We start from the raw sequence: 18,353 nt of genomic DNA, 5'->3' as shown, positions 1-18,353 counted from the left end.
TTTCCTGATGCGGACATCCAACCGTCCATCCCAATCCGAGGAGGAGCTGAAGATCGACGACCGAGATCACTTTGTTTTATTTTCATTTATTAAGTGTGTTTTAATTTAGTTTTGCAATTTCCCTTTTTACCCTCTTGTCTTATGTAAGCCCAGGGGGCAAATGTGTCTTTTAATTTCTTTTGAGACCTATATATAGAGGCCCCTTCTCTTGTATTAGAAGGATGGATTATTAATAAAAAAATTTGTGTTTTGCACTTGGGTTCTTTGAGAAGAACGTCAGTGAAATCTCTATGGGAGGGAGTCGGAGTTTCCACCAGCCGCAGGATGGGTCCGAGCTCGTGACGTGAAGTTCCTTGGAGAAGAGAAGCGTAGTACCCGTCAGCCGCAGGATGTGTCCGGGCTCGCGGTTGTATCTTTGATATTTTGTTTCTCTGTTTTTGTTCCTCCTTATTGCTCCTAGTAGTCATTTTCATCTTCTTCCTCCTCCCCATCTTCGTTTGGCCGCCGGATTTTAGCCTCACCTGAAAGAATTTTTATTGCCTCCTCCCACCTGACGCATTTCTACGTTCGGTATGATTTGATAACGTGACACCTGGCAGCCAACTTTACCCGAGACCCGACGCGGCGAAGATTGGGTATATGGCACGTGCGAAATTTAAAACTTACGGCCCGACCAACGGACCCGAATATTATCGCGCGGACCCGAAAAAAACGGCTTTGTTTTCAAACAAACCTTACCGTCTTTCACTTCAGTCATCATTTGCTTGGATATACTTCATCTTCTCCAACCGGCGATTCTTCTAGTTTTTTAAAAAAAATTAAACAAGAAAAATAAAGAAAAAAAGGTGTAATTAAATTATCATGAAAATCATGAATAAGAATATTATAACTAAATATGAAAAAATATATAAATATTTTAGGGCAAGTTAGGTCAAAAGAATTTTTAAGGGGGGCAAAAGTAATTTTTAGGAGGGGCAAAATATTTTTTTTACTCTCCTATATATATATAAAAAAAAAAATTTTTACTCCTACAAAAAAAAATTTTTTTTTTGAGGGGGGGCAATTGCCCCCCCTAAAGCCTACATGGTTCCGCCCCAGGTGTCACATCTATGATTATAAAATAATGCTAATAAGATTTCTGGTTGAAAAGTATTACGAGCTTGAAGGCATACCAAGGGGGGGATTTAATTGGGTGTCATCAATATTATTAAACTTCTCTAAAAAAAATTCAGCTTAAAATCATAACAATAAAACATATAGTGACAAATAAATAATCAATCAATCAATTAAACTAAACACACAAATATATACACAAGTATATATATTTAAGACAGTGATAAGCTATGACCTTGACCAACTCGGTCAAAAAATACGTATATATGAGGATGAGATAACTGTTACGAGCGGACCGGTCCCCACTGGACCGGTCCGGTTTTATGCCAGGCGGGCTGGGCGGAAACAGAAGCAAGGGGCGGAACTCCCTGTGGCCCCCACGCCGGATTAAATCTGATTTGGGAGGGAGAATTTTGAATGAGGGGGCTGTTTTAGGAAATCCATTATTGTTCTTTATGATTATTTGTTTAATTAGGAGTTTGGGGGGAATTGGGGATCATCTTGAATTTGAGTTTTCTCTTTGAGATCTAGGGTTTGCTTTGGCTCTTGGTGTTGCCGGAGATAGTGGAGAGTTTTTCCTTCCTCTCGAATTGAAGGAAAATTGTATCTTGCAAGTGCTTTTTATCTATTCTTGAAATTAAAGCATTTGCTTCTTTTCCCTACGATTTTTCCTTGCGTTTCACTCAGTTTTTTCTGCTGTTGGGCTGAGTTTTCGCTGTGGACAGCAGATTTTCCTTGCTTAAGTACTCAATTTGGGTTAGGTTTACTTGTGAATACAAGCATTACCTATCAAATTGGTATCAGAGCATCGATTTGGGGATTTTTGGCGGCTGAAATCAGATTTTTCAGCGAACTTTTGGGCTTACGGAAGTGTTTTTTTGTGATCCGTTGGGAAGAACGATGGCCGGAAAGAAGGTAGACGTCTTGGAAGGCGAAGTCGGTCAATTGAAAACCGATTTGGAGGCAAGATTTTTTTATTTTCAAAATCAAATCACCATCAACAATGAAAGTTTGGAGGGAAAGTTCACGGCAATGGAAGAAATGATGAATAAATTATTTGAGATGAAGACTAATCCGACGACGTCGGAAGCAAGAGGGACTACCGGAGACCATGGCGTAGGAGGGAATCCGAAACCGCTTAGGGGGAGGAGGAATATGGAAGTAGAGATCCTTGAGGGAGATGACGACATGCCGCCTCTAGAGCCACCTTCTAGAGAGGAGATGAGCATGGGAAACGACCGAAGAGGTGCTGATTTTGGTGGAAGAAGAGAGGAATTTCAGCGTCGATGTGCTGAATTTTAGCGTCGAGGTGCTGAATTTGAAGGGAGGAGAGGGGAATATGACGAAAGTGCAGATTTTGGCTGAAGAAGAGAGGACTTTCAGCATCAAAGTGCTGAATTTCTGCGTCGAGGTGTTGATTTTGAAAGGGAAGAGGGGAATATGACGACGAATTCGAATACCATCGCCGTAGGGATGACCGGGACACTTGGGAGCACCTCCTCTTCGAGGTATGGGGAGTTATGGAGGGTACCGAGGTAATGGAGGAGATCCAAGGGTGAGGAAGCTGAAGATGCCCGTCTTCGAGGGCGAAGACGGCCATGGTTGGATCTATAAGGTGGAGCGATATTTTGTTGTCAATAGGCTGACAGAGGAGGAGAAATTGACAGCGACGGGAATATGCTTGGAGGGAAAAGCCTTAGTATGGTATCAGTGGCGTGACATGAGGGAGCCCATTCGCAGCTAGAGAGAGTTCAAGGATTGTTTATTGGAGCGTTTTCGAGCCGATGATGGAGGAGACTTCTATGAGCAATTCTTTGCTCTGACTCAAGAGGGAACCGTGGCGGACTACCTGGACAAGTTTGAGTATCTGGCTAGCAGGCTGGATCATATCTCGGAGTCAGCCCTGGAAGGGAATTTCATGAAAGGGCTGAAACCAGAGATAAGAACAGCAGTCAGAAATGTTCCCGCTACAGTACAGCCGCTCATACACCAGTTCAGCGAGGTCTTTCAACCGCCCCAGGGTTTACATCCTCAGAGAGAGTTGGAGCATGCCATTACTTTGAAAGAAGGTGAGACTCCGAGCAGTGTCCGTCCTTACCGCTACCCACAGATTCAAAAAGATGAGATTGAAAAGCTGATCCGGGAAATGCTGGAGGCGGAGATTATCAGACCTAGCAAAAGCCCTTTTTTTAGTCCAGTCCTCCTGGTTAAGAAGAAGGATGGGAGTTGGAGATTTTGTGTGGATTACAGGGCTCTGAATAAAGGCACTGTACCAGATAAGTTCCCAATTCCGGCGATTGATGAGCTGCTGGATGAGCTACATGGTGCAGTGATGTTTTTGAAGCTGGATTTGAAATCCGGATACCACCAGATCAGAATGAGGGAGACAGATGTTCCAAAGACAGCGTTCAGGACACATGAAGAGCATTATGAATTTCTGGTAATGCCCTTTGGATTGATTAATGCTTCTGCAACCTTTCAATCCTTGATGAATCGGGTATTCAAGCAGCACCTCAGGAAGTTTGTCCTGGTCTTTTTCGATGACATCCTGGTGTACAGCAGGACTGTGGAAGAGCAATTGGAACATCTGAGGGTGGTATTGGAAGTGCTTCAGGAGCATCAATTGAAAGCCAACTTGAAGAAGTGCAGTTTTGCTCAGGCGAGTGTGGAGTACTTGGGACATGTGGTTTCTCAAGAGGGAGTGGCAGTGGATCAAACTAAAATTGAGGCAATGCAAAAGTGGCCACTGCCTAGGAACCTCAGGGAGTTGAGGGGTTTCCTAGGATTGACTGGATATTACAGGAAGTTTGTGAAGGGATACGGTACCATTGCATGGCCCCTAACTGAGCAGATAAAGAAAGACAATTTTTGCTGGGGAGAGGCAGCCACTCAGGCGTTCGAGAGGTTAAAAGAAGCCATGACAACGGTTCCTGTTCTAGCTCTTCCAGACTTTGGTGTGGTCTTTGTAGTGGAGACGGATACATCGGGATATGGGCTAGGTGCAGTGTTGATGCAGAATCACAGGCCAGTTGCATACTTCAGTCAAGTGCTTTCAGCCAGGGCTAGATTGAAGTCAGTGTATGAAAGAGAGATGATGGCCATTATATTGGCTATTCAAAAGTGGCGGTCATATCTCTTGGGAAGGCACTTTATCAAGCGGACTGATCAGAGGAGCTTGAAGTATTTGCTGGAGCAAAGGATGATGACTGAAGAGCATCAGAGGTGGTTATCCAAACTCCTAGGCTATGACTTTGAGATCCAGTATAGGCCTGGTTTGGAGAACAAGGCAGCCGGCGCTCTATCCAGATGTGTGGGGGAACTCCAGGAACTAGCTCTGTCAGTGCCATTGATGGTTGATTGGGGGGCCATCAAGGAAGAAAGCATGCTAGATGAAGAATTGGGGAAGATCAGGGAGGACCTGCAAAAAGACAAGAGTAGCCATCCGGGCTACTGCATTGAGGGGGAGAGATTATTGTATCAAGGGAGGTTTGTGATGCCACGAACTTCCGTACATATTCCCCACCTGTTGCAGGAGTTCCATGGCAGTGCAGTTGGAGGCCATTCAGGAGTTCAGAAGACATATAGGAGACTAGCAACGGAGCTCTATTGGAAGGGCATGCATAAAGATGTGGAAGAGCTGGTGGCAAGGTGCGAGGTGTGCCAAAGAAATAAATATATGGCAATGGCACCAGGAGGGCTACTCCAACCCTTGGAGCTTCCAAACCGAGTTTGGGAGGAAGTGTCCATGGACTTCATTGACGGCAAAAAACAAACAGTATACATAAAAACTTACTAATATCAAATCAGAAAAAGCTTCATCATAGCTTAAAGTTTGAGTTTCCTCGCAGAATACGAAGTCTTCGAAATCGGAACCTTCATTCGATCCTTCCATCTCCTAAAATACTTAACGATTTCTTTACGTTAGGTTTATGAAAATTATGGGAACCATAAAGACTGTAGAACATCTTAGGTTTAATACAGAGAAGGTTTTAATACCAGAGGTAAAAGCCGCGTACTTTTTTACTTTTCCCGCCCATTTCATATACATTATGACGGGCCAACCCGAAGAATTTTAAAAAACGTGGTAAAGCATATGGGCTAGCGTCGGGTCAAAATGGGTAAAGTTGGCTGCCAGGTGTCGCGTTATCACGGCATACCGAACGTAGAGATGCGTCAGGTGGGAGGAGGCAATAAAAATTCCACCTGAAACCCCTTCTTTTTCCAACAGCCACGGCCAACATCCCACCCGACCCCTCCACACCGCCGGCCCAATCTTCTAGCTGCCGCCCACCGTCTACCTGTTCATCCACATTAAACCTTGCCTAATTTTGATGAAAGTATTTTGGGACAGAATTTTGAATTCAAATTTGTTCAATTTGAAATTCAAAACTTTCCTAAAATATCAAAACTATTTTAGGAAAGTTCTTTAATTAAATCAATTTGAATCTGAAATTCAAATAGGATTTAGTTAATTACTTTTCTAAATCCCCCTAGCCTATTAAATACACCCAAAATCAATTCCCAAATCCTCTCCTTCAACTCTAAACCACCGGCCCCTCCCCCTTAATTAATCCTCTTGATTTATTTCCTAAAGCCACTACTCTCATTTGGAAAGAATTAAAAATCGTCACCTTAACCTGGCTGAAATTCTGGAATCCCCTCTTAATTACTCCCTAAACTCAGCCCTTAATCTTGAGAATCCGAATTTCCTTCCCGTATTCCCTGCTGGCCGAATTTCCCCAGGTTTCCTTTGTTGGTTTTCCTCTACTAATGTCTCCAACAGCCCACAAATCATAAACTCCCTTGCTCCCCAAAGCTACAGCGGAAATTCTCTGCTATTGGCTTGCATCCTCAACATCTGAAGGCCCTTAGAACTGCTGATTTAGAAGGCAAATCTGCAGCCCAGTACATCTTCCTCAGCTTTAATTCCTATTATGATTCCCCAAATCAATTCACTAATTTTGGGGAATTGAATCCATTAAATCTCCCTGTTGTCCCGCCGTCCCCCTCTTCTCCTAATTGCTCCAGCAAACTTCTCTAGTCAAGACCCGTGGATTGGAATTTCTTCTCAGTCTTTCTCTTCTCCATTAAGGATAAACTTCTCCCTCAACTGTCTCTAGATCCTTGTCCACTAAAATCTGGGAATTCCTTTCAGATTTTTGTTAAAAGTCTGAAATTGTTTTCAGATTTTGAGAGAACGAAGTTGGGAGTTTGTTTCCTCTTCAAGTGCAAGAGAAACTTCTTTCTCTTTGCCACCACTCAAGAGGCCTACCAAGTACTAAGGAGATTTGTTGCCAAGCACCCATGAATGGTGGACCCGGAAACTTTGAAGGCATCGGGTGGAGGATCTCCACCTCTCCCTAGCAAAGCCGCTCCCGTTATACATCATTTCCTCTTTGTAAACATCTCCACTTTGTCTTCCATCTTCTTAATTTTAGCTCAAGAGTTTGTGTTCTTAAGTTATGCACAACGTCTATACCCGTGTGTGTGTGTATATATATTTATTTATTTTCTTAGTTGTGCGACAAACTCAGTGGTGACTGGGACATGATCCTAGTGTTCCCATCATCCCAACACTCATCTTTAGGATTCAGATGGCCTTGATTTACGAGAACAACCCTGTCAAAGTTACTTATCTCATAATCAATCCCAGTCCCCACAATTTTGCCTCCCCTAGTGAGTTCTACTCTATCTCACCCATTATTATTGAACTCAAAGCTGAAGGAGACTATAAAAGTCAGGTTCCAATCACCAGAGAGTTCTTTGCTACAGTTAATAGGTCATTATTGATGAATTATTGGACTTGTATGTTTTAAGATAATATGTGATACTCAATCTAGTTCTCTTTTTTTAATGAGATATATACATCTGTGACCAAACTGAGGTGCTGCAAAAATTGTCATCAGTGGCATGCTTTTGTTCATAGTGTCACATCTATGATTATAAAATAATGCTAATAATATTTCTGGTTGAAAAGTATTATGAGCTTGAAAGCATACCAACGGGGGGGGATTTAATTGGGTGCCATCAATATTATTAAACTTCTCTAAAAAAATTTCAGCTTAAAATCATAACAATAGAACATATAGAAACAAATAAATAATCAATCAATCAATTAAACTAAACACACAAATATATACACAAGTATATATATTTAAGACGTGATAAGCTATGACCTTGACCAACTCGGTCAAAAAATACGTATATATGAGGATGAGATAACATCATTGAGACGCCATGGGAAATGAACCAATACGTTCTACTCTCCTATATCATGAACAACCATAGCAAGCTTATTGGTCTTAGAGGTTGACTTGGCCAGTGAAGCAAAGCTTCATGGAGCTGACAAGTCTTGCACCTCTTTATGAATTCTCTACCATACTTCCCTGATGTTGAGAAAGAAGAATACTTGATGAATTGCGCATCGAGTGGGGCATTCCACTATAGAGTGACTTTCACTCTCCATTGAATATATCTCATCCATGTAGTCCTCCATCTCTTAAGGACCTATGCAACTTAGGCAAATTCTTGAGTAGGACTTGTGCTTCATTCTTGTCCTCGGAAAATTCTTCTAAAACATACCCTAAATTGGGCATTTATCCAATTTTTGAAAATAGACTTTTGCGAGGATTTCTTCTCATCAATGGAATGCTCAAAACTACACCTATGGCCAAACAAATGTGTTTGTACTTTCACTATCTTGTGCGAAATGTGGTATCATCATCATGCTTTTATTCATAGTATCATGTATATGTGGGCTCTTAAAATTCATGCCCATGCCTCTTAGCACCCTTTTTTTATTGACATGGAGAGTTTTAACAGATTTAAGTTATGGGGTAAAATTTCAAAAGGCATATTTGATTTTTTAGATAAGACACTGCCCAGATATTTCACCTTCATTTTGCGAGGACTTTATGATGTGAGTTATTGTTTCCCATAGGCGTCAACCTCTATAATTAATTATCCCTCCAGATAACGAGAGAAAACTTTCGATTAAGGTTAATCATTAAATAGGTCGCAAAAATTATCTTTTTTTTTTTCTTTATCTTTTTTCGGGCACATAATTACCTAATATATAATAGTAGCAATTTTAGGGTTTGAATTTTGGAGTTTAAGATTTGAAATTTATTAATCTACTTAAAACGGGTGATGGGGGAATGAAGATGGGTCTAATCAAAATTTCATGGTTCCGTCGTCCCGAGCTATGATGGTTCCTGGTCTACTTAGTCAGAGGAGGTAGTCGATTCAACTTGACAGAAGAAACTATGTCGGCAGTCATGAGTTACTTCGTCCAAGAATATCATATAGACTTGGGGTAGATGTTTGCTTAAGATGATGAATTTAAGTCAACCTTAGCTAATAGATGGCTTTATATCTTTTAGAGTGCACCCTATAATTTATTACTCTGTGAGCTGAAGTTATTCTTTATTTCATCGTCCTCGCCAAACTGTTGCGAAGTGTAGATGGATTTTAGTTTTAAGTTTTGGTGGTTAAATTTTCATTTAATTGTTTAGAATTTGATAGATACTAGATTTTAAAATTTTAATAGGATTTGAGAATTGACCCCTCTTATTGGGATTTATATTCAACATGGTCATCATCAGGGTGACATGGTTTTCATTTAAAAATATGTGCATTTTGTAGGAATTTGGAAGCATTTAAAAGGTAGAGTCCCCTCCGGTTGAGATTTTCTATCAACACGGCCATCATCGGGGTGTTTATGTTCTCCCTTCCCGGGCCTATACAATTTTTATTGCCAATGAACCTGTTAAGGTATTAAGTCCATAATAACTCCATTTCTTTTGTTTAGCTTCCGACTAGGTGCTTGAAGTTATGAAATAGCCATGGTTTGAGTTTGATTTGGAGGTTCTCTCTTTCTTTATCATCAACTTGGTCTCCCGTGTCATGCTTACAAACAGGTTGATCATAGGAGAATTGTTTTGGGCCTCCTATATGGTTGTTTGTTATTCATTATAGTTGTTTGTTGGTTCTTTTTTTTTTTTAGTTGTTTGTTGGTTCTTAAGACTTGTACTATCCACTTAAAGGTTTTTTAAATGGCCATGTCTCTCCTTGTAATAGCATCTGACTACATCATTAGTAATAATAGATCCTACCTTTATTTTTCTTATGAATTTGAGATAGGAGCATCCATGAGATCTATGCAGAAGTTATCTTAAGGAGCTTCTCTTTTCAGAGGGATTTCTTAGCATTTGATATTATTGGGTATGGTGCTTGGAATGTCCTTATTCATATGTCTTGTTTGTTCCCATAACATCACCATTGCTTCCAAGCTATTCTTGCCCTCGGCCAAGGAGACCATATCAATTGGATAACCTCTTCTGATTATTCCCTTAAAGTTAATCCATCAATCATTATATCCAACTTTTTGAACGTGACTTGGTAAAATTTTGTATGGTGATGCATCAAGAACTTTGTAGTGATCTCTTTGTCTAATAAGTTTTCCTATGCTACATGAGGATGATAGAAATCCTTTTTACTTGGGGATTCTCTTATAAAATGATATGCCGTCCTTTTTAGTTTGATGATTGACTTAACATATTCTTTAAATACCCCTTCTTTAGCTTAATATTCTTAGCCTTGTTACCACCAGGAGATTTCATCATAAGTGCACCAGGCTTTTCCATCCATTATGTAGCAGGCTAGTTCCACTCACTTCCCCATTATTCTTTATAATAACCTTGTTGGATTTTGCTTTATAAGCATCATTTGTTGTTTGGGGTGAGAATAATACTAAGATTTTGTTAAAGGGTCCTATTCTCTTGCAATGATTATTAGGGAGATTTGGCATTAGGTCTTTCCTCACATTAGGGATTGTCTTGGAGTACTATAAGACTATTCTTCTTATTGATGTTGGTGTGGACCCCTTTTCTTTATTATAATGAGCTAAAAAGCATATCAGGAAATCAAAACTCTATCACTGTTTTCAATGCAAGACAAAATAATCAATATGTATGTTCAGTTTTAGTCAATATCAATCATTACTTAATATGAGTAATAAAATCTAAAAATTTAATGATAAAATCAATATGATCAGTAAAATCAAAAGAGATCTATCAAACTATTAGACATACGGTAAAGAATATTATCACCCAATGAATCGTGCTAGTATGCTATGCTATGTTGTATCAATGTTAATGCCGGTATCAACTATCAATCTGTCAATCAGTTTAATGTGCTATCAGGTAAATATCATCATGAGTATACTTAGGAAAAGGAAGGCATGACATTCAGTTTTAATGTGATGTTTTCTTCCATACATCTGTATTATGTTATAGCTTTCAATCTATCAAATTTCACAGGTAACTTTCAATAATCATTTAAGAGTTGTCACTCTCTACCCGTCGGCTTAATTCAGTTAATCAGTTACAAACTAGAAGTAAGATTACACCATCAACCTTTTATTTAAAAGAAAGTCCATCGGCCCATCTTTTTGTGCAGGGTATTATATTTAAGAGTAAACCTGTATTCATTATAGTGTTAACAGTCAATCTTCCTTGCTTATATGCAAATGCTATCTTTTTTCTATATAATGTAAGTTAATATCATGTATGAAATGCATAAATATATAAAAACAAGAAAATTTATTAAATTTGTCTATTATACATTTATTTTAAAAAACAATAACTTACAATTTAACTTATGATAATTTAATATGTTTCAATCAAAATATTCATATTGACGAGATCTATCACATACCAAAAGTTATGCGATGAAAATTTTACAAATATAAAATTATCTTTATTTTTTGGCAACGAAAATACAAATTTAATCAGAAAAATATCAAAAATATATAATTATTGAAATAAAAAATGGCATAAAGATTCCTTACGACGAGACTAGCAAATTTCCTAAAAGGCTCAATGGACAAAAATCGTTCTATGATCACTAAAACCTAATTTTCTCTCTTTCTTTTTTCCCTATAAATCTCATTTTCATTTATTTGTTGCCGAAATGAATAGGGAAAAATGGATTAAAAATCATATTTAATGAATTTTATAGAGTGATCTAAGATATTTATATTATTATAATATTATTAATTAATTATATTTATATATAAATCAGTTAGTTTTAAATATATAAAATCATATAAATCATTTTATATCTTCAAATCTATAGCTTCAAAAATTATAGAAATATTCATAAAATAGCTCATTTAAAACTATTTATTTGTATCGACAGGTGTCAATTTCTTAAGTATTTTCACCAATGCCCAAAAAAAGATGAAAACTTTAGTATAATTTAAACACGATAATATCAATCTTATGGCGAAGACAATTTTCAAATTTGATTTATAATGACTAAAAATTGATAATTGTAATGACCCAGAGTCAAATTTGAAAGAATTGTCTATTTTATATTCTTAATTAATCAACCATAGCTTCTATAAATCTTCAAAATAATAAATATATATCCAATGAAAGCAACTAACAATTACATACTTTACTTTAAAATATTGCACGATAGACGATTTTTTCAAATTTGATCTTTGGACGTTACAGATACAATGGCACAAGGTCTTCAAATCAAACATTCTTGTCTGGATCAAAGATACAATGACGCAAGTCTTCAAGTTAGCAATACATGCTTTATTTATTTAACATTTTCTTGAAAATTTGACGGTCTCCTAGCATCCCCTCCCCACAAAAGGTGGTTGAGATGACACTTACCATATTTCGTCTTGCCCAGATCAAAGATACAACGACGCGAGATCTTCAAATTAAAATATTCCCACTCATATCAAAGATACAACAGTGTGGGTGCTTCAAATTAAACATTCTTGCCCGAATCAAAGATACAACGGCGTAGGCCTTCAAATTTCAAAATACGACGGCGTAGGTCTTCAAGTCAACAGGTACCTATTATACGCACACACAAAGTTGCCTCTGTTGAATTCCCATACTCGCGAAGAACAATAGAAGGACGTGCAGGGCTTGGGATCAGAGGCAAAATGAACTTGTGCACTAGCTGGGGTTGATCTGGTGCAAGAAGATTGGGGCTGAGTGGTAGGTCTGGACGCAGGGTTAATCATGGCATCATGCTGATCGGGTCGGGTCGCACGTGGGCTGTAATGGCTCGACGCATGTGCAAGACAGGCATAGGATTGGGTCGGAGGTGGGATGGACCGGATAAGGGAGATCGCATGCGTAGATGAAATCACGGAACTGGACCCGGCTGAACAGACGAAGGCATGATTGGGATTGGAGACGCTGAAGCATGCATGGGCACAGGCCTCGGGTTAGAGCTGGGCTCGACCGGGGTTACTTCGTGTGGATTCATACAAATGAGAGGGAGAGGGGCGTGTGATGCCTATTCCTATGTTCGAGAGAAGTTGGGAGGGAGAGTCAAGCAGGAGAGCCAGTCGGTTTCGACTCTTAAATTGTTATTATGTTAATATTTTTAGGATACAATTTTACTTAAATTAAATAGTGATTGGCCTTACTGTACTGGTTGTCTGGCTGTTACATTAGAGCACTAAAGAAAACTTATAATTTTTTTTCTAGATTTGAAATTAAATATTTTATATTTACATTTAATTTCACAGTTTCTATAATAATCTGGAAAAATAATATATATTGTATAGAATATGAGAAGGAAATAATGGTTTTACGATTTTCTAAATTAACCGGGAGATAGAATTCCGGTAGAAACCGGAAAATAATTATCTAGTTTCTAAATAAACCGTGTAAACTTTTCACGGTTTCAATAATTGTGGATTGAGTTTTCTGTTTCTTCAAGCCTGTGAACAGGGGCTGAACCAGCCATAATTTCAAGGGAGGCAAATGTATAAGTGACTGTTAGCATATATGTTGGGGGTCCAAGGGGGCAGCGCTCCCCTTGTAATAAAGACTAAAAAATGAATTGAATGGGGACAAATTACCTAAATAATAGTATAATGGAAGAAAAAAAAAATTTAGGGGGGGCAATAGACCCACCGGGCTCAAAGGGGTTCCGCCCCTGCCCGTGAAATTGAATTACGGTTCTGCTCCTTTTTAATTAGCCTTTGACTCAACTCCTATAGCTAATTTTAATTGGTAAAATGCTATTTTCAAAAATTTGGCCCCATTACTCGAGGCTATCTGATGTTCTTTAAGAACATGAAATTCGAGTGAAGTATGATTATGCATTATGATGAAACTGCAGTGTTGATCCTTCTATTGCTACTTTAAGATGAGCATGAGATGTTACTTGTTAGACCACGCTGTATTTTCATGTGTCGAAAATGTCATTCACCTTTTAATGAGCCATAGCTAATGAACCATCATTTTTATTTGGGGGTATTACTACTGCCACTCTCTAGAGCAGATTGTTTTGCAACTTAGGAGAATATGGTGCATGATATTTATTTTTGACATATTATAGGTAGCTTATTGGGCTTTATGTTAGGGAAATAATCACTGGAATTGTATTTTATTCTTGATTAAAAAAATGTCAAGATTATTCTAGCTTGTCATTCAATTTGTTATTTATTTTATTTTAACATTTAGTTAGTAGTTTATTAGCAATTTATAGCTATTATTAGTAGTTTATGATTATTGTAATCTATGTTGCACCGATACGGATACGGTGACACGGATACGACACGATACGGATACGGGACACGTCAATTCTTAAAATTCAGGATACGGGTACGGCGTGGACACGACATCATAATTTATAAATCATACATAAAAATTTAGAAAGCAATCAAAGCATAATATTTGAAATTACAAAAAAAAAAATGACAACAACATCATTTGTAGCCTTGTAGCTTATAATATCAAAATATAAGTAAGCATTAAATGTCTAGTACAACAACAAAAGCATAAACATAAATTATCTAGCACATAAAGTTTCAACTATTCAATAGAAGGAATGATATGATTAGCTTCTTCAGTGGTTTGTCTTTGAACTTCTATATCATCTTCATTAAATATCATAGCTTTTAATTCAGGCTCATCAAGTGAAAGAGTAGTAATTTCTAATATTCTCGTATCATCAAGAGACTCAAATCCATCTCGGAAATGAGAGAACTTTGCTCGCAGCTGCGGAAGTAAATACGACGCATCTTTTTTTTTTCGGATTTCTTTTTGTTTTTCAACGAACACGTGTATCGGATATGCGTGTCCTTTTGAAATTAAATAGTATTTTAATTGGATACGTCTTTGGCGTATCCGACATGTATCGGTCGAGTATCGGAGGCGTATCCGTGTATCGGATACAGCACGTCTTCATAAATAGGTGTATCGGTGCAACATAGATTGTAATCTATAAATAAGAGAATTCTGAAGCATTTAACTTCTATTTTATGTGTAAAATTCTTACTATGAATCTGAATATCCTTCTTGATCTATTAGGATTTCAATAGTAGATCCGATGTGAGACTTGAATTAGATAAAAAAATCTCCTTGTCCATGTGTGAATTTTAATTTTTTATTATTTTCTATTTAGTTTTAGCCATTTTTTTATCTTTTCTATTTTCTTCCCCAATATATAGTTTTTTTTTTGGGAGTTTTGGGTCTACCGTTCCTCCTAATCTTTGATCTAATGGAGGGGGCTGCAAGTTCAAAAGTTGGATACTTTATTACGAAAGAGATGTACATCTGATTGGATGATAACCCCCTAACAGTAACGCGTTGGATAGGGATGGGTGGTGGTTCATATCTTCTCATCGTGACTGAATAACTTAGTAAGCAAGGAAAATACTTAACCGCCAACATATTCAGGTGAATAATTCTCCACTGCTTCTGCTAGTGATCAACGATATTTCAATTCTGAAATGGAAAAAGAGAAGTTCATAAACTAACAGTTTGCAGAATTTCACCTAATTTATTCTTTGATTTTTCCTCGTAATAAAAATTTTACCACCTTAAAGAATTTTTTGTTTTTGTTTGTGCATTTCTGAAAGATGGAACTCTTATTTACACGAATAAATCAAGTGTGACATGAGATTTTTTTGCAGTAGGGGTGAACCTCATAAAGTTACATGTGGTGGTTTGAAAAAACGAGTATGACTTGTTGACAGGGCGATTTACAACAACTTTTATGTCATTTGTTTTTAGTTAAACTTATAAATCCTTCATTGAATTCTATATATGTTGTTTCACGTGTTAACTCCAGTTTTTGCTAAAGTTATATCTATATACTTTAAATTTCTACCTATTTTATGTTTGGTTTAATCATTTTCCATCATATTCTGCCACATTAATTTCAGCTACCAAACTTATTAATGCATCTTTTATCTACCATTCATTGTACAAAAGTCAATTTCTTTTTGAGCTTTTCCTTCAAATATTATTTTTTCTTGCTCTACTAAATTCCTAATTTTATCGCACGTTTATTTCATAATTTTTTTTTTGGGAATAGTTTATTTCATAAATTATGTTCAACTTTATGTAACTTGTCGCTTGGCTGCATTGGAATTTATGCAACATAAGTAGAACCATTTATAAGGATTTTTGTGTAGTTTTTTTTTTTTTTTAAATTATTGAAGCTTTATTTTCATTGTAATTGTTTGTAGTTTTACTCGTTATAATAGGCATTAGTAGAACCATTTATAATAGGCATTAGTAGAACCATTTAAGGATCCTTAAATCCCAAGAAAACAAGATTCCTGAATTCCTGTGCAAGTATTCTGAGGGGAATTTATTCTATTGCTTTCTGGCTCCACTCCCAGTCAAATCCAAGAATTCAGGAGATTGCATAGAAACCAAAAGGTATTAAGAGTTTTCATGGAAGACTTCGATTTATGAAGGTACCACCATTAATAGAAGCCTTGTAGGGCACACAATTCTGAAACTTATTGCAGGGTTGATTGCTATCTGTTTCTGGCATTTCTGTCTGGATTTTTATGAATATTAGCTGAAAATCATATCATAGTAAATTCAAAAAGAATATTTCGTTACCTCCTCACACAACTTGGCTTGTTGCTACCCTCCTTTATTTTGCATTATATAATTAAAACTACTTAAAGCTATCCTATGATATGGGATCAAAGAGCGATTGTGAATTGAGGTGGGCTGCGAATTTCGGATGCCAAAATGGGTATTTACAGAAGTTAATAACATAATTTTGTAAAATTATAAATTTTTATATTATATTAATTATCATCTTATTAAACTTTATATTTATATTTATAAATTTATATTATAAATTTTTTTAATTTTAAATCTATTTAATGCTCATATATCTATATTTATAATATGCATATACTAATATTCATACTAATAGTTGAGTCATATTTTTAACAATCTTTATGTTAAACCTTCATTGATGTAGTTATGTATTCAATTTTAATAATTTAATTTTCATGTAATTTATATTATAATGAAATAATTTTAATATTTATTGTATTATTTGGTTCAACTTCAATTGAGCCATTGAACTGTAAATTCCTTCTTTTAGTTTTATGTTTGGTCAAGCTTTTTGAATTTTGCTCATCTCAAATTAAATTTAATGATTTTGAAATTCTTCATGATCAAAATGAGGATATTCTGCATAAAGTTTTAGATTTTTTTCTCATTTCATGAGAAATTTCATTTGAATCTTTTTAGCAAGATATTTATTCAGGTTAAAGAAGATTGGTGTAATGTACAAGACACATTTGTACACATTGATGTGCAGCCCAGTGCATTTATTGCCTATAAACATTCTTTTTTATTTATTTTTGCAGTTACTTCGGATGTCAACTTCTTGCAATTAAATACGAAGGGGACATTTCTTCAATGGGTATGCCTCTTATCAGCCCTCCTTTAGTCAATTTAGTATTGAATGCTAATATCTTAATCAACAATGTGGATCACTCAAATCAAATAAATTTAATAAACTCTTTTTCTAGCTGGAGAAAGGTATTTCCTGTGACTTCTGATCTTTTCGTTCATTCATTTCTATGCCGATAAGCATGGCTATTGCAATTGCCATTCTTACATTTGTATGGTTAGGCCAACTTCAATACTGATTTGTTTCATTCTTTTTATAATATTGGGATGTTTTGTGATTTATGAGATAAATTTGCAATTTTTCAAGTAGAGTGTGCTATTCTGTAAATATGTTCCTCATGATTTTGAAGATTTTTTTTTTCTTAAATTAAAGTATGGTATAATATCTGTTACAAATATATAAACTTTGTTCAGATGGCTTAAACCCCTAAACTCTCACCACTAGAAATATTATATATATATATATATATATATATATATAATTCCCCAAATGGTTTGGTATTTTTTAAGAAAACGCCAAAACATTTGATGTATTTACTCTTTTTTTTTGTCCTAAATTTTACAACAAAATATTAATTGTTGTGCAATCCTGCATCTTTTTTTATTTACTCGGCTACTACCTGTTCATTTGCAGTTGGGATGGTACTTGGTTGGAAGAGTTTTCTTTTTTTTTTCTTTTCTAATGAGTCTTATACTGTACTGAGCCACTGAGCTCGTTTCATTTTATTTTGTTTATTTTTTTGTCTCAAATATGTTTAGAAATTTTTACTTACATTTTATCCTACCTATTTTTTATCTTATAGCCAGTTGATGTTAGCTTTTGCATTCACCATTCAGCATTTTTTTTTGCTTGATGTCACATTTCTAAATAATTTTATATGAAAAGATATATTCATATAGCCGATCTCAATTAGTGGGATAAAGACTTAACATTGTTGTTATTATTTTGAATTGCAGAAGTTTATTTAAGGATGATATGTTCTTAATGTAGCTCATTAGTCGAATTTATTTGATAAAATGTTTGTTCGACCCACCGAGCTTAATTGGGTTGGTGGGCGAGCATGTTTAGGAACCCTCTAATCCATGTTCGATTCCCCTCTCATTTGACGCGACCCCTTAAATGAGGAGAAAATAATTGTGAGTCCTACACCTGTGGAGCTGGTTACTGGTAAGCTTGCCGAGGGATTAGTTACGCCGTCAAGCGCCTCCTATGAGGGTGACAGCGGGTAAATACCCCCATTCCTAAAATAAAAATATTGTTTGAGTTTTAAATCTATTTTTATAGCCAATTTTTTTTGGGGGCGGGTTAGTACGAGCAATGTGAAGGATTTTTCGTCCATCAACCAATAAGTCACATTGCTTGATCTCTTTTATAGCCACTTTCACACCCTATTTTTGAAGAATGATGTATTCATGCAAGAGCTTGCAGCCATGAACATGATAAAGAGAGAAATCCATGCTGAGATGGTGAGATTGTGAAGAAAATCTTTATATGGGAGAACGGAGAGAGAGAGAGAGAGAAAA

At 36.4% G+C, this 18,353-nt stretch overlaps 1 protein-coding gene across 7 annotated transcripts in view; it reads left to right on the top strand.

Annotated features, from left to right (window-relative positions):
• LOC110102450 (homocysteine S-methyltransferase 2) overlaps window positions 1-18,109 on the top strand; it is a 41,303-nt gene extending 23,194 nt beyond the window's left edge. For 2 of the 7 annotated variants that reach the window (XM_020830792.2, XM_020830788.2), the window contains one exon: window positions 16,784-17,259. The gene's annotated coding sequence lies outside the window, so the exon portion shown is untranslated. Of the gene's footprint in view, window positions 1-16,783; window positions 17,260-17,786 lie in introns of those variants that run through there. The other 5 variants (XR_002303826.2, XR_002303831.2, XR_002303827.2 and 2 more) reach the window with 5 other exon arrangements.
• The last annotated feature ends 244 nt before the right edge of the window (window positions 18,110-18,353 follow it).

The sequence above is a fragment of the Dendrobium catenatum genome, unplaced genomic scaffold (assembly GCF_001605985.2).
Source record: "Dendrobium catenatum unplaced genomic scaffold, ASM160598v2 fragScaff_scaffold_716, whole genome shotgun sequence".
Lineage (NCBI taxonomy): Eukaryota > Viridiplantae > Streptophyta > Magnoliopsida > Asparagales > Orchidaceae > Dendrobium > Dendrobium catenatum.
This window is presented reverse-complemented; position numbering and strand designations above follow the sequence as displayed.